Genomic DNA, 23,835 nt, shown 5'->3' with positions numbered 1-23,835 from the left:
TTAAAGTCTCCCATCCCATTGTGTACCCTGCACTCATCCATGACTTTGTTACCTCTAGACTTGACTATTCCAACACATTCCTGGCTGGCCTCCCATCCTCCAGCCTTCAAAAACATCAGCTCATCCAAAACTCTGCTGCCTGTGTTCTTACTTGCAACGAGTCCCATTCACCCACCACTTCCTGTGCTCGCTGACCTACATTGACTTCTGGTTAAGCAATGCCTCAATTTTAAAATTCTCATCCTTATTTTCAAATCCCTCCATGGCCTCACTCCCTCCGTATATCAGTAACCTCTTCCAGACCCACAACCCTCTGAGATAGCTGAGCTTGTCCAATTGTGGTCTCTTGCACATCTCCAATTTTAGTCTGCCTGGGCCCTAAGCTCTGGAGTTCTCTCCTTCAGCCTCTCCATCTCTCTGTCTTACTTTCCACCTTTAAGATGCTGGTTAAAACCTACCTCTTCGGCCAAGCTTTTAGTCACCTGTGCAAATATCTCCTTATATGGCTTGATATCTAATTTTAATTCATAACGCTCCTGTGAATCGCCTTGGGACATTTTATTATGTTAAAGGCAATATATAAATATAAGTTGTTGTTGTTGTACTGCCACTTGCCCTCCACCACCTCTGCTCCTCGTTTGGAATCCGGACACCCTCCCTCCACATATCAAACTATTCCACATTAATCCGTCACTTAGCTGGAACTGATACTGAGCATGAACATATATCACAAGCTCTGGCTGGTGAACTGGCAATCGGGGCATTTGTCATATCTCGTCTCCTTTTTTAGGAACCACTGCCTAATTGATTCTGAGCAATTAACATTACCAAAAGCCTTTTATTTTCAAAATGGCCTAATTTTAAACACCAGGCTCAGAGGAATCAGCTCAAATATTTGGAAGCAAATTTCATTCAACTCAGGGAATTTTTTGAACTGCTGCCTCTAGATGGATTGTTGCATTTAGAATCTTCACACAGCCATAGGGTACTCAGTTTTAATGTCGATTAAGACAAACCTTGGCCCCTTTTTCTTCATGATTGATGGGCCAATCAGTTGATGATGTCTCTAGTTGAACTCTCATTCACCTGTGATAATATCCAGTGAAGCAGCCTATTTGAAAAGAAGAAAGGAGGGCAGACTTGCATTTCTACAGCATCTTTCATGACCACCAGACATCCCAAAGTGCTTTACAGTCAGTGAACTACTTTTGCAATGTAGTCACTGTTGTAATGCAGGAAACACAGCAGCCAATTTGCACACAGGAAGCTCCCACAAGTGATAATGGCCAGATAATCTGGTTCAGGGATAAATATTGGCCACTACTTCGGGGAGAGCTCCCCTGCTCTTCAAAACAGTGCCCTGGGATAGGGAAGATGGGGCCTCAGCTTAACACCTCATCTGAGAGACAACTCCAAAAGGGCAGCACTCCTTCAGTACGGAACTGGAATGTCAGCCTGGATTTTTGTACTGAAGTCCTGGATCGGGACTGGAATCCACAAGCATGTGATTCAAATGTGGGAGTGCTATTGAATAAAGCCACTTTGGCCATATAGGACAAACAAATCAGACACTGCAGCAATGCCATTTGGCACACCACTTGTACCCACATTGTCTCTACCCACAGTGCCTGTACCCACACTGCCTGTACCCACAGTGCATGTACCCACACTGCCTGTACTCATAGTGCCTCTGCCCACACTATCTGTACCCACATTGCCTGTACCCACACTGCCTGTACCTACAGTGTCTGCACTCACAGTGCCTGTACCCACACTGCCTGTACCCATGCTATCTGTACCCACACTGCCTGTACCCACGCTGCCTGTACCCACAGTGCCTGTACCCACACTGCCTGTACCCACACAGCCTGTACGCACACTGCCTGCACCCATAGTGCTTGTACCCACACTCCCACACCCACAATGCTTGTATCCACACTGCCTCTACCCACATTACCTGTACCCACACTACCCACACCCACAATGCTTGTACCCACACTGCCTCTACCCACACTATCCACACCCACAATGCTTGTACCCACAATGCCTGTACCCACGCTACTTGTACCCACAGTGCCTCTACCCACATTACCTGTACCCACAATGCTTTTATCCACAATGCCTGTACCCACGCTACTTGAATCCACAGTGCCTCTACCCACACTACCCGCACCCACAATGCTTGTACCCACAGTGCCTGAACCCACGCTATTCCTATCCCACAGATCCATAACTCTATAGGAAGGAAATTGTTTCCGAGTCACCTTTAGTTAATTCATTTTGTATTCCACATGCAATTCCATTAGCCGTGTACACTACTGTATCTGTTGCTCTCAGTGTTCGTAAAACCCTGAACGCAACATCTCTTAATGGTTCTCAAGTGAATTCAGGCCAATTTCTGTAAGCTTTTCAGTGACCCACAACGACGCTAAAATTCTATTGAGTGTTACTCAGTAAGTGTTACTGGCTGGGGATTAGAGGGTTAAATTATAAGGACTGGTTCCCTTACATTTAGAAGATTAAAGGTAATCTAATCAAGGTGTTTAAAATGTTAAAGGAGTTAATAGGGTTGATTGAGAGAAATTATTTCCTCTGGTGGGAGAATACAGAACAAGGGGGCATAACCTTAAAATAAAAGCCAGGCCATTCAGGTGTGAGATCAGGAAGCACTTCTTCTCAAAGGGTTGTGGAAATCTGAAACTCTCTCCCCCAAAAGGCTGAGGATGCCTTGAGCTTTGAAGACTAAGATTGATAGATTTTTGTTTGTAAGGGTATCAAAAGATTTGGAACAAAGGTGGGTAAATGGAATTGTGATACAGTCAGCCATTCAATGATGAAACAGGTTGGATGGGCTGAATGGCCTCACCCTGATCAGATGTTTCAACGGCTGGCAATGGTTCTAGCTGATCAGCAGCAGATGTTAATATTGGACACACTGAATCCAGATTTCCAGAGCCCTGGAGTGGCATGACTAATGCTCATTGACATTCCGAGAATTTCTGTTCCGCCAAAGGTGATTAGAGCCTGAACTCAGGAATTAGACGTGATGGAGAAGGATGAGAAATAAAATCATTCTTATTCTTTGAGGCTGCAATTTGACCAGATTAATTTACTTTCTTTTCCTGAAAGCTGCGAGAGTGGAGATAAATAAATGTATTCTTTTAAAATTATCCCTTTTCACATTGACAGTGCTCTTTGTCAGCTGTTTGCTTTTTAAGGTAAACAATTAATTACTGGTTAGTGAGTTTTATCTGTCTGTGAGGGGAAAAAAGAGAACTGAATCAAATTCCCCTGGGCTTATTTGTTGCAGTAACTGCCAGTCGGGGCAAACAGTCAGAACATCCCATTGCCAGGGGTTAACGAAGACAGCTTGCTCCTGCTCATTCTCAGGTCCTTACAGTGGCTCACCCCAGGCCAGAAACTGCCCTCGGGGCCATCAGAGCATGGTGATGCCCACCTCATCCTTCCTCCCCTTCTCTCTGATTGATGGCACAATAAGATGGGATATTTGAAGACACAACGCCAAAGGTAAAATGAACCGTGGCATCTGCGCTCTTTTAATTCCAGCCTCTTGAGCATCCCCCATTTAATCGCTCAACCATTGGCAGCTGTGCTTTCAGTTGCCTGGGCCCTAAGCTCTGGAATTCTCTCATTAAACCTCTCTGCCTCTCTCTCCTCCTTTCTTCTCTTGGCATTTCTTGGCATTTCTTCGCAGACAAAGATTTTGGGAAGGTTGTCATCATCGGTTGCAGGCCCGCAGGTGGCTAGTCAGGCCTATCCATGACCAGCAGATTCTCCCAAAGTGGGTACAAGTGATGGTGTAGTTGCTGCTGGGGGAAAATGAATCTAACCTTCTCCTTTTCTTTTTCATGCTACTTCTCTGCTCAGTCTCAAAGGTGCCTGTAGCATTCCCGATGTAGCATCTCCAGCCATCACGATCTATGGCCTGGACTTCCCACTGGCGATGATCAATGTGGAGCACAGAGAGGGACTTCTTCAGAGAGTCCTTGAAATGTTTGCATGGGGCCCCTCAGTTCCTTTTACCTTTAATGCGCTCCTTAAAACCTACCTCTTTGAGCAAGCATTTAGTCACCTGTCCTAATATCTCCTTAAGTGGCTAAGTGTCAAATTTTGCTTTATAACCCTCCTGTGAAGCACCTTGGAACATTTTATTACACTAACGGTGCTATATAAATACAAGTTGTTGTTATTATAAATTCAGATCACAGAATCACAGAATAATACAGTGCAGAAGAGGCCCTTTGGCCCATCGAGTCTGCACCGATGCATTAAAGACACCTGACCTGTCTACCTAATCCCATTTGCCAGCACTTGGCCCATAGCCTTGAATGTTATGACGTGCCAAGTGCTCATCCAGGTACTTTTTAAAGGATGTGAGGCAACCCACCTCTACCACCCTCCCAGGCAGGGCATTCCAGACCGTCACCACCCTCTGGGTAAAAACGTTCTTCCTCAAATCCCCCTTAAACCTCCTGCCCCTCACCTTAAACTTGTGTCCCCTCGTAACTGACCCTTCAACTAAGGGGAACAGCTGCTCCCTATCCACCCTGTCCATGCCCCTCATAATCTTGTACACCTCGATCAGGTCACCCCTCAGTCTTCTCTGCACCAGCGAAAACAACCCAAGCCTATCCAACCTCTCTTCATAGCTTAAATATTCCATCCCAGGCACCATCCTGGTGAATCACCTCTGCACCCCCTCCAATGCAATCACATCCTTCCTATAATGTGGTGACCAGATTTGCACACAGTACTCCAGCTGTGACCTTACCAAATCCTTTCTCTTTCTCTTCAATTAGCCCCAGGACTCACGTTCAAATCCTCATCTGTGTGAAAATCTCTTGTTTCCTGGCTCTGACAGTCCTGTAAAAAGTTTTGATAGAATCAGCTCAATGAAGGCAGGCACAACACTGCCCATCACACACATTGATTAAATGTTCCACTGCAACATTCAGGCACAACATCCCCTTCCATCTACAGAGGAGTCATTCCAGGCAGTGTCCTCGGCTGCACGTTCTGTCTCTGTCACATGCTATGTGGGATAATGAGAGCAACAACTCGTCAGAACAAAACTGCCTGATATCACCATCAGGGACCTCTTTTAAAGAGAGAGGCTGGTCTTGAAATGATTGGGAATGCAGTATAGACTAAATCCGGCAGATCCACAGTGATGATGAATGCCTATAAATGTTAGGCCAAGTGTTGAGAAGCTGAACCCAGACTGGCAGTAGCTGCGGTAACAGTGCGTCTCACATGAATTGTTACTCAGTAAATTTATCAATGCCTCACAAAAGCTCACTCTTGATTCTGGACCAGTTGTTGTGGCAATTTGTCTGTCACCATCAGATGAGGCTAATGGCATTAACCTCCTACTCACGAATGGGCCGTTCAAAGATGCTGCACAGAAGGAGACAGTGACTCCATTCATCTGTTTAAGTGGTGTGGCATTCCACAGCTATCTGCACCCTGAACTCTCAACATTGTGACAAATATGTCCACCCACTCTCTGCTTTTTATTGTTTTTTGTTTTTTGTCATTTTGCTGCCTCTACACCATCGAATCAGAGAAACGTACAGCACAGAAGGAGGCTATTCAGCCCATTGTGCCTGTGCTGGCTCTTTGAAAGAGCCCTTGTGCTAAATCCCACATTCCCATTTTTTGTCCGTAACCCTGTAAGTTCCTCATCCTCCAGTTTCTGTCCAACTCCCTTTTAAAATTATTTATGGAATCAGCTTCCACCATCTTTTCAGGCCGAGCGTTCCAGATCGCAACAACTCCAAGTGAAAACATTTCTCCTTATCTCGCCTATAGATCCTGTGCCAATGATTTTGAATCTATGACCTCTGGTTATTGACCCACTTGCCACAGAGAATAGTTTTTCTTTATTTACTCTATCAAAACCTCTCATCATCTTAAAAACCTCTATTAAGTCACCTCTTAACCTTCTCTATTCTGAGGAGAACAGTCCTAACTTCCCAATCTCTCTTCATAAACCCCTCATTCCTGGTAACATCCTGGTAAACCTCCTCTGTCTCCTTTCTCAGGTTTTTTACATCTTTCCTGAAGTGTGGAGCCCAGAATTGTCCACAATATTCCACTGAGACTAAATCAGGGATTTAGAAAGTTCTAGAATGATCTCTTTGCTTTTATATTCCATTGCTCTGTTTATAAACCCAAGTAACACATACGATTTTTTAACCACCTTATCAACTTGTCCTGCCACCTTTAATTCTGTCTCTGCTGGTATCTGTTTTCCTCTTTATCTGCCCACTCTCTGACAATTTCTTCTTTTTGTCTCGCTAAAGCCCGGATTTTAACCCCAGCAGATCCCAGCTCATTAACAGGAATCTCAGGTCATTACAAGCCTCGGGCCTTGTTTAGTTTGGATTTTCCAATTGGGACTCCACGCCCTCAGACCACTCTATAGATCAGGACTGAGTTTAAACCAACACACCCAGGTAGGCAGACACTTAAAATTGGCCAGATGACATACTCATTGTCACCTTGCCTGGATCTTCCATTATAACCTGCTCTTCCGAGTGAGCAGCTGAAGGAGTCCTCCTTCAAAATTGTAGATCAGATCTGATGATGCCCTCAAGCGCCAATCACTATTTTAATCATTAGGGAAACTGTTGTTGCTTTCCAGGCAGGTGCAGACAGTGGGAAAAGTTTCTGGGACCACAAGAGACCATTTAAGGGTAAGTTGTCCTTTCCTTTCCCTGTGAGATCACAAACAGCAGGAATTCTCACCCATTCCCTGATCCATCCATCACTCTATTCACCGAGACACTGCCCCCCCCTCCCATTACACCCATGAATATGTAGGGTATAAGGCCACCCATTGGCTGGTCTTCTAGCACCTCAGATCCTTTTCCTTTGTCCATGTTTCCTGCTAGCTGCACCAGCTGATTGACTCTGTGTAACCAGATAAATGGCAGCACTGGTGCCTCGTTCACAAGTGTCTGAGTTACCAGCTACTAGGGAGCAGTTGGAGGGGGATTCAATGACTATACTATCAGTTTCAAGTTTATTTCTGATTTACGAGTGGCGTTTTCCTTTGTTATTGCCAGCCCTGTCACCAAATTAAGCCATTTGCTGAGGAATTGGTATTTTTCACTCACCACCAGCCCCTGCCCCGCAAACCACCCCCCTCCCCCAGCCTCCCCCCCTCCGACACCCCACTTTTCAGACAAGGCACCAGTCCTATTAGGAATTCTCCTAAACCGTTCTTCCTCACTTCATTATCAGATAGCAAATTGTGGGTTTTCCACTGGAAATAAACCTGTACATTTTTCCCTCACTCCAATCTCAGGCAGGGAGCCATGGGCTTCCCAGTGGGAATTTCTTGTATATTTTCCCCTCATTCCTATCTCAGACAGGGAGCCATGGGTTTCCTATTGGCAACATCCCAGCACACCAGCTAAGCACCAATATAATGAGGCCCACCTATTCTGCAGTGCAATAGCTGACCAGGCATACTGAAGGTGTCCTGGATCAAACCAGGAGCATCCTGCAAGCAGGTTCAGTGACTGTTTCAGTACAGCTGTACTTCTGGTGAAACCATTTCTTTTTGTTACCTTTCAGAGTATGAAGTATCTGCCTTTAACCCCCGTCTGGTTTTGATGTGAATGTCTTTTAAAGGATCAGTTAACCCTTTCTGAACAGACACTAACTACTTGCAGGCACACAAAACACTTAGCAGTAACAGCGACATGACATCTGCTGCAGTTCCCATCCCCCTTCCCTCAAGCAACAAAACTCAGATTAACCGATGAACAATTCATGTCATTAGGGATATTTAAATTTTGTTCTAGCCTGCAACCTATCACAGGACTAATTAGCATGCTAATAATAGTACCAAGGTGATTGCTGCCAGTATTCTCATATATTATTGTATAGTTATTAGCATTGGTGAATACACAATCTACAGACTGAGCCAAGCAGAAGAGAAACCCGCTATCCGAGATCTACGCTTTCATCTCACTCTTCGTAGCTCCGGCTATACAATGATACAGCATGGAAGGAGGCCATTCATCCCATCATGCCCATTCCAGCCCTCTGACAGAGCTATCCAATTAATCCCACACCCCTGCAATTTCCCCATAGTCCTGTAAATCTCTCTTTTTCAAGTATTTATCCAATTCCCTTTTGAAAGTAATTATTAAATCTGCTTCCACCGCCCTTTCAGGCAGCACATTCCAGATCACAACAACTCGCTGTGTAAAAACTATTCTCCTCATCTCCTCTCTGACTCTTTTGCCAATTATCTTAAGTCTGTGTCCTCTGATTACTGCCACTGGAAACAGTTTCCCCCTCTCTACTCTATCAAAGCCCCTCATAAGATAGAACACCTTTAAAATCTGATGTGTGAAACACTTTGAATTGCTGGCTCCTTATTATCATATAGTCAGTTCCAATATGGCCAGCCCCCTTGAGTGATGGTTGCCACAGTTTTGGCAAGGCTGTTTCGGCAGTGATTCCACATGTGACGGACTTGTGCTGTTGATGTGAATCTTCCTCCGTGTTGAGACAGGGTCAACAGTGGTCAGTGGTGGCCAAAAGTGGCCACAACCAAAATGCCAGAGAGGACCCAGGAGCAGCCTCACATCTTTCTGTCGGAGGCAACTGGTGAAAGAGCCTCTGAGAGGCAGGGTTAGAACCTCCAGTGAGGCTGCTTTACATTTTTGGGGGGGATTCCAGTGGTGTGATTCCAAGCAGCCCAATAAAGCAAAGGAGGCATAAAAGAGGCAAGAGCTGAAAAATTTTGGCTCGAGTGGGCTAGAACATGTTTCAGTTGTATACAGCCTTGGTCACACCCTATCTGGAGTAATTTCATTCAGTTCTGGGCACCACACCTCAGGAAGGATATATTGGCCTTGGAGGGAGTCCAACATAGTATTATACCAGTCTTAAAAGGTTTATACAATGAGTGCAATTTGCACAACTAAGCTTGTATTCCCTTGAATACAGAAGTTTAAGGGGTGATCTAATTGAGGAGTTTAAAATGTTGGAAAGAATTTGATAGGGTAGATGGAGAGAAATTATTTCCTCTGGTGGGGGAGTCCAGAACAAGGGAGTCACAATCTTAAAGTTAGAGCCAGGCCGTTCAGGAGTGACACCAGGAAGCAATTTTCCACACGAAGGGTAGTGGAAATCTGGAAAACTCTCCCCCAGAAATCTGTAAGATGCTGGAGGACAATTGGAGCTTTCAAGACTTCAAGATCGATAGATTTTTGTTGGATAAGGGTATCGAGGAATACGGAGCAAATGCAGATAAATGGAGCTGAGGTATAGATCAGTAATGATCTAATTGAATGATGGAACAGGTTTGAGGGGCTGAATGACCTCCTCCTTTCCTATGTCTCCAGAAAAACCACAGCTCAGCATTCAGCTTCTGCTGTGACCCAGGTGGGCATCTATATCTTTTGGGTATTTATCTGGATGCCTGCTTACTGTTTCAGCACAAACAGAGCAGTAAGTAGATGGAATTCACTCGAAATCTGTTTTCAGCGGTTGAGGGGTCAAGAACAACAGGCCAGAGATACAAGATTAAAGGTAAGAGATTTAGGACAGAGAGCAGGAGAAACCTTTTTACACCACAGGGTTAATGAAGCTGCAGAATTCACTACTGGAGATAGTGACTGAAGCAGAGGCCAGGTCAACATTTAAGAACAGGTTAGACTGGTGGGTGAAGGAAAGGGGATAAAGGGATATGGAAGCAGGAAAAGCACATGGGATTAGGATACCGACCTACGAAAGATAAGCACCAACACAGAGAGGTTGGGCTGATTGATCTGTCTCCCTTTGTAATTTCTCTGTAATTCTATTCCGTATGCCACTGACTATTAATCTGTTACACTGAGTTCCGTTCATTCTAACTGGGTATATTAGAGGCAACAGCATTGTTAAGGAAGATAGCAGCATTGCTCCATATAAATCAACCCCAGCAGAGTCCCCAGGCTCAGTCTTGCCTTTACAAATTACATTAGGTTGTTTGAACTTTTCTCTCTACCCCATTAGCCATATAATGACCACCCAAGGCCATTTCCCTTGATGACACCGTGCTGTGTGCTGGATGCATGGCTGGTAACTGCAGAGATACTGATGGATGGAGTCCCATTTACTGTGATCAGTTCCGGCTGTTTGCTCGATGTATCCTTCACCTACCGTCAGGCAATTGGCCCCTTGACCGGGAGGATCTGACTCATCATGTCAGAGAAAAAACGCGATTCATTTAATATAACAATTTGCATTTATATAGCACCTCAAACATCATAAAATGTCCTAAGGTGCTTCACAGGAACGTTATTAGATAAAATTCGATACAGAGCCACATGAGGAGATAGTAGTGCAGGTGTCTGAAAGCTTGGTCAAAGAGGTAAAGCCTGGCTACCCGACCCGAACCCGACCAAACCCGACTCCATGTGCCAGGTTTGGGCCGGGTCGGATCTGTATTCTATGTCCTTCGGGCTCGGTTCGGGTTGGCTGTGGTCAGGTTTTGTTTTGCATTTTTTTCTTTCTAATCTATGTTTTGACGTGATTTTTTTTTCTGTACTAATAACATATTTGATATTTTCAGGCCGGGTCGGGTGTGAAAAAAAAAAATTGAATAACTTGGCCCCGGGTCGGGTTGGGGTTGGCTGTGGTCGGGTCAGGCCTGGGTCGGGTTTTAATTTTATACCTGAGCCAGGTTTTACAAAGAGGTAGGTTTTAAGGAGTATCTTAAAGAGAGGCGGAGATAGATGAGGCTGAAGTGTTTGCCAGTGTCTTCAACCAGCAGTGCTCATTGGACTCTACACAGACTTGAGACCCCATCATCATGGAGGTCAATGTGAGGTCAGTTCACTAACATAATATTAAGCTGTGGTAAGTGCAATGCACACAGTGAACAAGCTGGCACACCCGGATAACAAGTGTCAGGCAATAATCATCTCCAACAATGTAAAGTCCAACCATTTGCCTCTGAGCTGTAATATCACAGAGTTTCCACCATCATTATCCTGAAAGACACCCTGACCAGACCACCATATCAACAGCCTGGCTAAAGGAACAGGTCAGAAGTTGGAGACTGTGAAATGAGTGACCTCCTGACCCCTCAAAATCTCTCCATTACCTACAAGCCTCAAGTTAAGAGTGTGATGGAGCACTCACTGCTCACCTGGATGAGTCCAGGTGCAAGAATCAAGAAGCTCAATGTCAACCAGAACAGATCAGTCTGTTTGATCCCGTTGCTAAACTCAGCATTCACTCCCTCCAACGCTGACGCACAGTGGCAGCAGTGTGTGCCATCTGCAAGATGCACTGTAGCAACTCACCAAGTCTCCTTTGACAGCACCTTCCAAACCCGCGACTTCTACCAACTAGAAGGACAAGGGCAGCAGATGCATGGGAACACCACTACCTGCAAGTTCCCCTCCCCCAAGTCACACACCATCCTGACTTGGAACTATATCGCCGTTCCTTCACTGTCACTTGGTCAAAATCCTGGAACTTTCTTCTTACCAGCACTGTGAGGGTACCTACCTCACATGGAGAAGACCCAGCACTACCTTTTCAGGGCAACGAGGATTGGGCAGTAAATGCCAGTCTTTCCAGCAATGCCAACATCCTGAGAACATATAAATAAAAGTCTCTTTTTTGCTTTCTTCTTTCCCCTCTGTCCATCACTCACTCTTGTTCTTTCCCTCTTCTGTCACTCCCAATCTTTCCTAACATGCTCTCTCCCTCACTTCTATTTTCTGTCTCTAATTATCTCTCTCACCTTCATTCTGTCTCTCCTGCATTTTTCTCTGTCTCCTTTTCTTTGTATTTCCTCATCTATTTCTCTCTGCTCTCGGTTATTCAGCATTTGTTGTATTGTGTTGTTAATCGATCACCATTAGCATTAGACTAATCCTTTCAGTGTGACTTCTCTCTCCATTGCCTGTAATATTTTGCCCCCTGCCAAGGTTTCTCAGTGATCACTGTGAACAGCTCATTTATCTCAGCTTCCGGCGATTGATTTTATAGGGGCCCGATGATCGCTTTTCATTAAACACTGGACATCTGCTTGAGTTTTTCACTGAGTCCAGCCAATAGTATTCCGCCTGTCAGTGCTGTCAGCTCGCTAGCCTGGTTCATGCTAAAATATTACTGCATTACTCTACATGCTTTGGCCTCTCCAGGGTTTATTAACAGTGATTATAGAAAGAATTAAAAACAACAATGAAATAACACAGCGTGCTGGTGAGGGACATCAGGGAAAATATGGACAGGAACTGAGAAGCTCCCTTTTTTGGAGAAGTTTTATTACTTTATATCTCAGTTACCTGCCCCATGCTTTACCAAGGATGGAAGTGGGGTTGAGATGGTGGGATCGTGCTGTGCAGAGCCCTTTCATAGAGGAACGATTGAGGCCCCCACTGGCTTCCTGGGTTTTAAGCTACAGTGCAGTATGGCACTGACTTACACAGGCTCAAAAATCCCAGCTGGATGCCCAGTGTCTGCTGGGTTAGTTGCTGCAGTGTAGTGGTTCAGTTACCAGATTAGCAATCCAGAAGTCAGGAATAATAATCCAGAGAATGTGCGTTCATATCCTACAGGGCAACTTGAGAATGTGAATTCAATTTAAGAAAATCTAGAAATTAAAAAGCTAGTATCAGTAATAATGATCATGAAACTGTTAGATTGTTGCAAAAACCCAACTAGGTCACCAACGTCCTTTCAGGGAATGAAAGCTAGCGTCCCTATTCAGTCTGGGCCTAATATGTAACTCAGGGCTATATTAATCTTTCACTTTCAGGGAAGCTGTGCTGTATATACATAATGCCTTGATACCATATGTATCATTTCTCACAAGAAAACGCCAAGATTTGCAGAATTAATCACGGTGGAATAGCTGCCCATATTCCAGTGTGCCATGGAGAGTAGGGACAGCCCAGGTAGCATCAGCAGGATAGGCTCCAGCAACAAAGCTGCAGACAGATCGGGTTTGATCTGCTGAGGAGGTCCAAACCCCAAGACACCATCATGGCTCCCAGTCCCTCGGGAACCTGTGAGGAAGGCAGTTCGAGAGCTTGTGGTCTGTGCTGCCACCAATCAGTGACTGCCCTGGGTTCTTGGCATGCACCAATGACTGTAATCCAGTTTCTGAGGCCCTGGAGGTTGACTCTCAAATTATATCTGGGGCCATTAACTGAACATGAAAGTGGACACAAATCCAGGTCTAATCAGTCAGAGTTGCACTGGGATCCTGCTCCACACTGTCACTATTCTTCCTTATTGTTGTTGTATTCGTGGTCTATAGACTGTGCTCATGACCCAAGCTAAGGAGAAAAAGAACTTGCATTTATATCGTGCCTTTCACCATTTCAGGAGACCACAAAGTGTGTCAGGGCCAATTAAGGAAACAGCAATGATATAAATGACTGGATAATCTGTTTTAGTGACGTGCCTGTTTGCTCTTGTGCTTCTTTTCAAAGATCTCAATCTTGTCCCCTCTCAATCTTCCTTACTCCAATGAAAATAAATTCATATCTATGATTCTCTCCTCTTAACTCTGAGCCCTAACCCTGCTCTTCACTTAAACAAAAAAAACCTGCCTATATATAGTGAACATCCCAAAGTGCTTCACAGCCAATGAAGTACATTTGCGGTGTGGTCACTGCTGTAATGGAGGAAAGGTGGCAGCCAGTTTGCACAGGAGAAGATCCCACGTGCAACAATGCGATAAATAGTCTGATTTGGTGGTGTCAGCTACACTTCCTTATATGCACCAATGTTCTGTCTCAAATTGAAGCCCTAAAATTACCCATAATGTTCCAAACCCGTAGCCTCAACATTGTCAAAAGTAAAGGTCTGAATATTCCCGAGTACGAAGCCCTGATACACCCGCACTGCTGTCCTGTGGCCATTATTCTTACACAGACATTGAGCTGATTATTTGAATTGTGCTATGAGAGAGTCACACACTAGGACATTATCCTGTCCTCTGGGATTAATTCAGCCTCCTTGTCAAGTTATCACTCAATGAAACCTTTTTAAAAATATTGAACATTTTTGGCCCATTGCCCAGCAACTGAACAGAATTGGATGTTAAAATAAAACATCGCATATCCATTTCTTGGGATGTAGCCCATTGAAGTCCTTTGATACGAACATAGGAATTAGGAGAAGGAGTAGGTCACTCGGCCCCTCGAGCCTGCTCCACCATTCAACAAGATCATGGCTGATCTGATTGTAACCTCAACTCCCACATTTCCACCTACCCCCAAAATCTTTCATCACCCCCCCCCCCTTGCTTATCAAGAATCTATCTACCTCTCCCTTAAAAATATTCAAAGACTCAAAGAGAATTCCAAAGACTCACGATCCTCTGAGAGAAAAAAATTCTCCTCATCTCTATCTTAAATGGGCGACCCCTTATTTTTAAACAGTGACCCCTAGTTCGAGATTCTCCCACAAGGGGAAACATCCTTTCCACATCCACCCTGTCAAGACCCCTCAGGATCTTATATGTTTCAATCAAGTCGCCTCTTACTCTTCTAAATTCCAGCAGATACAAGCCTGTCCTGTCCAACCTTTCCTCAAAAAACAACCCGCCTGGTCAGGAAGTCCCTCGATCTCTCTCAATCTGATGCAGATTGAAGTTTAAGCAGAGTCGGAGCTGAGCTCCTTGCCTAGACAGTTGTCAGTTGGATGAACACAAATGATTTATTAGCAGTGATGGAAAGGATGTGACAGGAGGGAGATTGTTTGAGCCGTGTCTCCGCTGATGTGGAGGGCAGACCCCATCACACAGCAGAGACATGTTTGAAACAGACAGCCTCTGGGCTGGTTCCAGTCAGCCCCAGTTACAACCCTGTCAATCCTCCAGAGAGAGGCAAACAAAATAATATATAAATAAACTTGGTGCTGATTAAACACTGAGTTACAGAAAACCCTGACAGCCTGTTCTGAAATGGAAGCTGTTATTCACACTGACAACTGATCCCAAAATCTAACAAGGTCAAAAAAACAAATAAAAAGAAAGACTTACATTTATATAGCACCTTTTACAACCTCACAATGTTGCAAAGTGCATCACAGCCCTGAGGAACTTTTTTGAAGTGTAGTCACTGTTGTAATATAGGAAACACAGCAGCCAATCTGCGCACAGCAAGCTCCCACAAACAACAATGTGATAATGACCAGATAATCTGTTTTTGTGATGTTTGTTCAGGGATAAATATTGGCCAGGACTCCGGGGAGAACTCCCCTGATCTTTCTTCAAAATAGGGGCATGGGATCTCTTATGTCCACCTGAGGGGGAAGACAGGGCCTTGGTTTAATGTTTCATCCCAAAGGTAGCACCTCCAACAGCACAGCACTCCCTCAGTACTACACTGGAGTGTCAGCCTTGATGTATGCTCAACTCTCTGGAAGGGGGCTTGAACCCACAATCTTGTGATTCAGGTGTGATAGTGCTACCCACTGAGCCAAGTAAAGGAGTCAAATGTGGGTTTCAAATGCCTCGAGACCTTTCGAAGGATGTTAAGACCCTGTCACTCAGCAACATGGATTTCTCATTAACCTCCTCCAGCCCTAAAAACTCTGTACTCCTCTAATTCTGACCTCTTGCGCATCCCCGATTCCCATTGCTCCACCATTGGCGGCTGTGCCTTCAGTTGCCAGGGCCCTAAGCTCGGGAATTCCTTCCCTGAACTTCTCTGTCCCCTGACCCCTCTCTCTCTCTCCTCCTTTAAAACCCCTTCTTAAAACCTACCTGTTTGATCAAGCTCTTGGTCACCTGTCCTAATGTCTCCTTCTTTGGTTCTGAGTCAATTTTTGTTTAATTCTGCTCCTGTGAAGTTCCTTTAGATGTTTTGCTAGGTTGAAGGTGCTTTATAAATATATAAAGTTATTGCTGAAGTGAAGAGCTACTTTCAATGGGAACTCTGCATTAACCAGGTCGAGTTATTTTAACCAAAATCAAACCACCTCCCGTCCCTCAGCATCAGAATTCCAGACATTGGTGGCAAACCAGAATCACAAAGATACAAGCACTAATCAGAAATACGGAAATCAATGTTCCCAGTCAGAGCTCATAAACATCACTCAGTAAAAGCCGAACTGTACCATTCTCTGCCCAGAAACAGCTGTCAGACACCCAAACAATCACAATATTATCTCTCTCCCCAGTCCCATCTCTTCCTGCAGGGGAAATGAAAATCTTACAGCAAAGAAAAAGCTTTTAAGTTGATGAGCAATCTGGGTTCAATTGATAGTAACAGGATCAGCGGATTGAGCTAAAAGCAGTGAAGGATTAGTCCGCAATCTGTCTGAGAGAGACATATTGTGGAGACCTCCCAACGAGCAGGAAAGTCAGTGCAAGCAAAAGACAAAGCCACAGGTGTGCTAGTGAAACCAGGCAATGAGCAGTGGGGTAAGGGAGACTTCTGAGGGTGAGGGGTCAGCCTGACTAATCAATGGGCTGACCCATGACAGGCAGATTTTCAGATCGATAAACTTCCGGTAAATACATTGAGTTTTGGAATTTTACAGCACAGAAAGAGGCCCTTTGGCCCATCGTGCCTATGTTCTATCTCTCTCTTAAAGAACTCTCCCCTGATCAGTTAAGTGGTACCATGGTGTATAGGCCAGTTCAGTGGGTTAGACACTGACCCATGGTGTTAAAGACAGGCCAGACAGAGGAGAAATGAATGTCTCCTCACTCTGATGGGGTACTAGATAATTGAGCAGGTTATACATTGAGTGTCTGTATAACATCATGTGCCCACTGTGGAGGTGATTGATCTTTGACCTCTAGTGCCCTAGCTTGGACCAGGTTGGAGTTGATTATAATCACTGCACTCTGATAGGGAACAGATGCAAGGACCGGTGAATTGAAAGCAACAATGCTGGTCTCTCCCTGTCTCTGTCTTATCACTCTCTTTCCTTCCCACTCTCTCCCTCTCTCTCCCAGTGTGTCCCTCTCTCACTCTCCTTCTCCCTCTCTCTCCCCCTCTTTTCTTTTCACTCTCTTCCCCTCTTTGCCTCTTTCTTTCCCACTTCCCCTCTCTTCCTCTGTCTACATGAAAAACAGGCACATGGTTAAAAAATAAAATATTGAAAAAAGGCCAATCATGCTCTGAAGTTATTGAATTCAATGTTCAGTCCGCAAGGCTGTAGAGTGCCTAATTGAAAGATCAGGCGCTGCTCCTCGAGCTTGTATTGATGTTCACTGGAACACTGGAGCAGGTCAAAGACAGAAATGTCAGCATGAGAGCAGGGGGGAGGTGTTGAAATGGCCAGCAACCGAAAGCTCGGGGATCAGAAGATTTCGGACTGAACAGAGGTGTTCAACAAAGCGGTCACCCAGTCTGCATTTGGTCTCCCCAGTGTAGAGGAGCAAATACAGTATATTAAATTGAAAGACGTACAAGTAAATCGCTGATTCACCTGAAAGGACTGTTTGGGGCCTTGGATAGTGAGGAGAGAGGAGGTAAAAGGGTAGGTATTACATCTCCTGAAATTGCAGGGGAAGGTGCCGTGGGAAGGGGACGAGGTGTCGGGGGTAATGGAGGAGTGGATCAGGGTGTTGCGGAGGGAATGATCCCTTCATAATGCTGACAGGGGAGGGGAGGGGAAGATGCGTTTGGTGGTGGCATCACGCTGGAGGTGGCGGAAATGCGGAGGATGATCCTCTGGATGTGGAGGCAGGTGGGGTGGTTTCTACAGTGTGGGGCAACCCCAGCAAAGGGCCAGCTCCCAGAGGGACCCTCAGGCCTGCAGCTGGCATTCTGATCTCAGTAACGGGGTGGTTCTGATTATTGACAGACAGCCCAGTTTCCGTGGAAGATCTTGGTAGGTTGGAGGTGGCGGTGGGTGTTTGAATCCAACTATAAAGGATGATCCTTGCCTTGCCTCATGACCATCCGGGACCCACCAATCCATTGTGTTTAAGAGCAGGTCACAGCACCAAGAATTATGGATGCCGAGCCCTCATAATCTGGGTGAAAGCCCAGGCTGCCCCTCTCATCTTATTAACATAGCTCCACCCCTCAGGAAAGCCCTCTCCCTTTATTAACCCAGGAATGGTAGGCCTACAATAAAGGGGAGGTGATCTGATGATCTGGTTATCTGACGATCAGCTCCAATTGTCCTCAGAGATTTGGGATTTGCCTTCATCAAGTGGGTTTGATGTTGAATCTCCCACTGAGGACACAGCAGGATTAACTCTGGCAGGAGCCTTTTAGGTGATCAGGCAACACCTTGTTCAGACACTCAAACAATACTGATTGCTCCCAGCCTGCAATTGTTTTTCATCTTTCCATTTCCTCTTTGATCAGCCAATCTACTCTTTAGAGAGTATCAATTTAACTGAGGGTCATTCACTATGACAGCCAGAGGCTCTATCCAATCACCTTTCTCTGTCTTTTCATTAGGGATTTTTGAGATTTTTTGATTCAGGGAATTTCCTGCCAGGGCAAGGAATTTAATATTAATTTATCACTAACAAAGGTCCCATCAAACACTCCCAGGACAGGTACAGCACGGGTTAGATACAGAGTAAAGCTCCCTCTACACTGTCCCCATCAAAAAAAAACGAAAAAAAAAACTGGGTTTGATACAGAGTAAAGCTCCCTCTACACTGTCCCATCAAACACTCCCAGGACAGGTACAGCATGGGGGTTAGATACAGAGTAAAGCTCCCTCTACACTGTCCCATCAAACACTCCTAGGATAGGTACAGCACTGGGATTGGCTGGAAAAAAAAAGGAAAAGAAAAAAAAACGGGGTTAGATACAGAGAAAAAAAAATGGGGGTTAGATACAGAGTAAAGCTCCCTCTACACTGTCCCATCAAACACTCCCAGGACAGGTACAGCATGGGGGTTAGATATCCCCAGGACAGGTACAGCACGGGGGTTAGATACAGAGTAAAGCTCCCTCTACACTGTCCCCATCAAACACTCCCAGGACAGGGACAGCACAGGGGTCAGATACAGAGTAAAGCTCCCTCTAAACTGTCCCCCATCAAACACTCCCAGGACAGGTACAGCACGGGGTTAGATACAGAGTAAAGCTCCCTCTACACTGTCCCCCATCAAACACTCCCAGGACAGGTACAGCACAGGGGTTAGATACAGAGTAAAGCTCCCTCTACACTGTCCCCCATCAAACACTCCCAGGACAGGTACAGCACAGGGGTCAGATACAGAGTAAAGCTCCCTCTAAACTGTCCCCCATCAAACACTCCCAGGACAGGTACAGCATGGGGGTTAGATACAGAGTAAAGCTCCCTCTACACTGTCCCATCAAACAATCCCAGGGCAAATGAGGCCTCAGTTGAAGTCTCATCTGAAAGACCTCCAACAGTGCAGCACTCCCTCAGTACTGCCCTGGAGTGTCAGCATGGATTAAGGGCTCAAGTCTGTGGAGTGGCACTTGAAGCCACAACCTTCTGACTCTGATTTGAGAGAGTGCTACCAACTGAGCCACAGCTGACACCTCATCCCTGCTTGTTTAGTTGCATCTTGCTGTGCAAAGATGGCTGCTGTATTTGTCTCTGTAGAAACAATCATGAAGTTCAAAGTAATTCATTACACGTGGAGTTCTGATAAAGTGAGGTATAATTGGAGCAATTTCTGTTCTTTTAAAATTCACACTGTTATTAATCCTCTGTTTTTGAAGAATGGACGAGCATTTAGGGGACCTGCCTCTGAGCCAAGCTATTATATGTGGAGCTGTATATCAGCATTGCTTGCATCAACTGCTGCTGGAAAGCTGCAGCAGGTAGTAAATCCCCATTAATAAAATGCAGAGCAGCAATTAGTTAGCATCACTTTCACTGTCAGACTGTCATTTATAGTCACTGCCAGCTGGAGAATGTCCTGAATGATGGAGACCACAATCCAGTTGGCAAGTTAACCCAAAGCCTCATCCTGTCCCATGACTCACTGCTAATTAAAGAGCTCGCTCTTCAGCTCTTGCTGGCCTGGCACATTGTCTGACATTATGAAGATGAATGAGATTCAGTTCCTGTGGGCAGAGGGCTGGTGATGTGGTGTTGGATGGGATGTCCACCCCACAGACCATTGCCGGGAGACAGATAGGCAGAATGTCAGGAGATCGAGGCAGTGGGTTTAGGACAGACTGGGAACAAAATTCCATTTATAAGGCATCTTTCATGAGGTCCCAAAGTGCTTTACAGCCAATGCAAGACTTTTGAAGTGTAGTCACTGTAGTGATGTAGGAAATGCAGCAGCCAATTTGCACACAGCAAGATCCCACAAACAGCAATGAGATAAATGACCAGATCTCAGAAACTGCAAATGGTTTCTCACCTCCAACAATGCAGTGCTGCCTCAGTACTAACCCTCCGGCAGTGTAACACTCCCTCAGTACTAACCTTCCGTCAGTGCAGTACTCCCTCAGCACTGCCCTCTGACAATCCAACGCTCCCTTTGTACTGCACTAGATTGTCAGCCTGGATTATGTGGTGAAATGCCTAGAGTAGGATTTGAACTCACAGCTTTTGGACTTAGAGGCAGGAGTGCCAATCACAGCTGACACCAAGCATCACCTCCTCAGGGTAACTAGAAGATGTGTAATAAATGCTGACCATGTCATCACATCATGGGAGTAGATTTTAAGAATTCAGAAGCTTTTGTGCACATGGCATTGTGCTGTTTATCTGAGTCCAAGTGAGGAGAATGATGGTCTCGATTCATTCAGAATCTCCCTGGACAACCTCAGTAAGATGTTTCTCAAGGTGGTGACTGGTTACTCTTGATTTATTTAGAGAGAGCCGGTGGGCAGAATGGATGGAGGGAGGGATAGATGGATGGAGGGCGAGATGGAGGAATGAATAGATGGAGGGAGAGATGGAGGGTTGGATGGATGGATGGATGGAGGGAGGAATGGAGGGAGGGATGGAGGGAGGGATGGATTGATGGAGGAATGGAGGAGGGGTGCATGGATGGAGGGATAGCAGGATGGATGGAGTGCAGTGCGGTGTCAGCTGTTCCAGCGATAGATGGAAGAGCAGCCTCTGCACTAACCCCGGGCCATTTCACTCATTAATTCCTCCCCTGCAAACTGCCTCACAGCGATGTCCTGAGGAATATGACACAATGTAATTAAGTAACTCAGTTTAAGGGAGAATGCTTAGGTAGTTTTCCTAACAAGTTACTTAATTCCAAAACAGAAAAAAATCCAGTCTAATTATTAATTCTCTTCAAGGTTGGCTGTACATTAACATTAACCAGGAGATGAGCTGCAAGGTTACTTTTGTTTAATTAGTCTTTTTACCAAACACAGCAAATATGTTCTTACAGGCATCACATGCCAGCCTCTTCTAGAAAGAAGCACTTTCCTGATTAAACATCTTCCTGATATGAAGAAAGTCCATTTTCTATGTCTCTCACATTCTTTTTTTTATTCTTTCATGGGTTTTGGCATTTGTTACCTATTCCTAATTGCCCTTAACAACTGAGTGGTTTGCTTGGCCATTTCAGAGGGTAGTTAAGAATCAACCACATTCTGTGGGTCTGGAGTCACACGTAGGCCAGACCAGGTAAGGACAGCAGATTTCCTTCCCTAAAAAACATTAGTGAACCAGATGGGTTTTTGCGACAATTAGTGATAGTTTCATGGCACCATTACTGAGACTAGCTTTCAATTCCAGATTTCCATTCATCAATTGAATTTTTTTTTAATTAATTAATTATTTGGTGGGATTTGAACCCCTGTCCTTAGGGTATTAGCCTAGGCCTCTGGATTACTAGATCAGTGACATGATCAATACATCACACTCTCCCTTGCTTCAATTGTATAGAACCTTGGTTAGACCGCACTTGGAGTACTGTGTGCAGTTTTGGTCTCCTTACCTTAGAAAGGATATTATTGCCATAGAGAGAGTGGAACAAATGTTCACCAGACTTATTGGTGAACTGTTCTATGAAGAGAGATTGGGGAAACTGGGCCTGTATTCTCAAGAGTTTCGAAGAATGAGAGGTGATCTCATTGAAACGTACAAAATACTTAAAGGGTAGATGCAGATCAGATGTTTCCCCTGGTTGGGGAGTCTAGAACCAGGGAACACAATTTCAAGATTTCTAAATGCCAATGAGGTAAGGGGATATAAGGATAGTGTGGGAAAAAGGCTTTGAAGTAGAAAATCAGCCATGATCATATTGAATGGCGCAGCAGGCCCGATGGGCTGAATGGTCTACTCCTGTTCTTATGTTCCCCTGTTTTTACTTTCATCTCCTTAAATAGAAACTGAGGAAATGCTGGAAGAGAAAAGACGGAGATCGTCTTCTACCACTCTGGTAGTCACTTCATCCAATGACAGTGGAGGAATTGACTAATCACAGCAATCAATCTCTAACAATGAGTCAACAACAGGCCCAGACATGAGGTGAAGAAAACAGAAGGAGGCCATTCAGCCCATTGTGCCTGTGCCAGCTCTCTGAAAGACCAACTCAGTTGTCCCACTTCCCCATCTTTCCCCGTAGCCCTGCAATATTTTTACCTTTCGATAATTATTACGAATATACGAATTAGGAGCAGGAGTTGGCTCGACCCTTCGAGCCTGCTCCGCCATTCAATAAGTTAATTGCTGCACTGATTACTCCACATTTCCACCTACCCCCGATAACCTTTCACTCCCTGGCTTATCAAGAATCTATTTATCTCTGCCTTAAAAATATTCAAAGACTCTGCTTCCACTGCCTTTTGAGGAAGAGAATTCAAAAGACTCACGACCTTCAGAGAAAAAATTTCTCCTTATCTCTCTCTTAAATGGGCAACCCCTTATTTCTAAACAGTGACCCCTAGTTCTAGATTCTCCCACAAGGGGAAACATCCTTTCCACATCCACCCTGTCAAGACCCCTCAGGATCTTATATGTTTCAATCAACTCGCCTCTTACTCTTCTAAATTCCATCAGATACAAGCTTAGCCTGTCCAATCTTTCCTCATAAGACAGCCCGCCCGTTCCAGGTATTAGTCTAGTAAACCTTCTCTGTACTGCCTCCAACACATTTACATCCTTCCTTAAATAAGGAGACCAGTACTGTACACAGTACTCCAGATGTGGTCTCACCAATGCCCTGTATAACTGAAGCATAACCTCCCTACTTTTGTATTAAATTCCCCTCACGATAAACGATAACATTCTATTAGCTTTCCTAATTACATGCTGTACCTGCATACTAACCTTTTGCGATTCATGCACTAGGACACCCAGATCCCTCTGCATCTGAGAGCTCTGCAATCTCTCACCATTTAGATAATATATTTCTTTTTTATTCATCCTGCCAAAGTGGACAATTTCAAACTTTCCCACATTATACTCCTTTTGCCAGATCTTTCCCCACTCACTTAACCTATCTATATCCGTTTGTAGCCTCCTTATGTCCTCTTCACAAGTTACTTTCCTACCTACCTTTGTGTCATCAGCAAATTTAGCAATCACACCTTCGGTCCCTTCATCTAAGTCATTTATATAAATTGTAAAAAGTTGAGGTCCCAACACAGATCACTGTGGCACACCACTCATTACATCTTGCCAACCAGAAAATGACGCATTTATGGCTACTCTCTGTTTCCTGTTAGCTAGCCAATCTTCTATCCATGCCAATATGTTACCCCCTACACCATGAGCATTTATTTTCTGCAATAACCTTTGATGTGGCACCTTATCAAATGCCTTCTGGAAACCTAAGTACAATACATCCACAGGTTTCTCTTTATCCACAGCACATGTAACTCCCTCAAAGAACTCCAATAAATTGGTTAAACATGATTTCCCTTTCACAAAACTATATTGACTCTGCCTTGAATTTTT

The 23,835-nt window shown here is 44.8% G+C and overlaps 1 long non-coding RNA gene across 1 annotated transcript in view; it reads right to left on the bottom strand.

Annotated features, from left to right (window-relative positions):
* Nucleotides 1-4,805: 4,805 nt before the first annotated feature.
* Nucleotides 4,806-23,835, bottom strand: part of LOC137376654 (uncharacterized) — a 46,417-nt gene continuing 27,387 nt past the window's right edge. The window contains exon 3 of the long non-coding RNA XR_010976289.1: nt 4,806-4,884. This is a non-coding gene — a long non-coding RNA (uncharacterized lncRNA). The remainder of the gene's footprint in view (nt 4,885-23,835) is intronic.

This window comes from Heterodontus francisci, chromosome 13 (genome assembly GCF_036365525.1).
Source record: "Heterodontus francisci isolate sHetFra1 chromosome 13, sHetFra1.hap1, whole genome shotgun sequence".
Lineage (NCBI taxonomy): Eukaryota > Metazoa > Chordata > Chondrichthyes > Heterodontiformes > Heterodontidae > Heterodontus > Heterodontus francisci.
The sequence above is the reverse complement of the archived record's forward strand: the minus strand, read 5'-3'. Positions and strand labels throughout refer to the sequence as shown.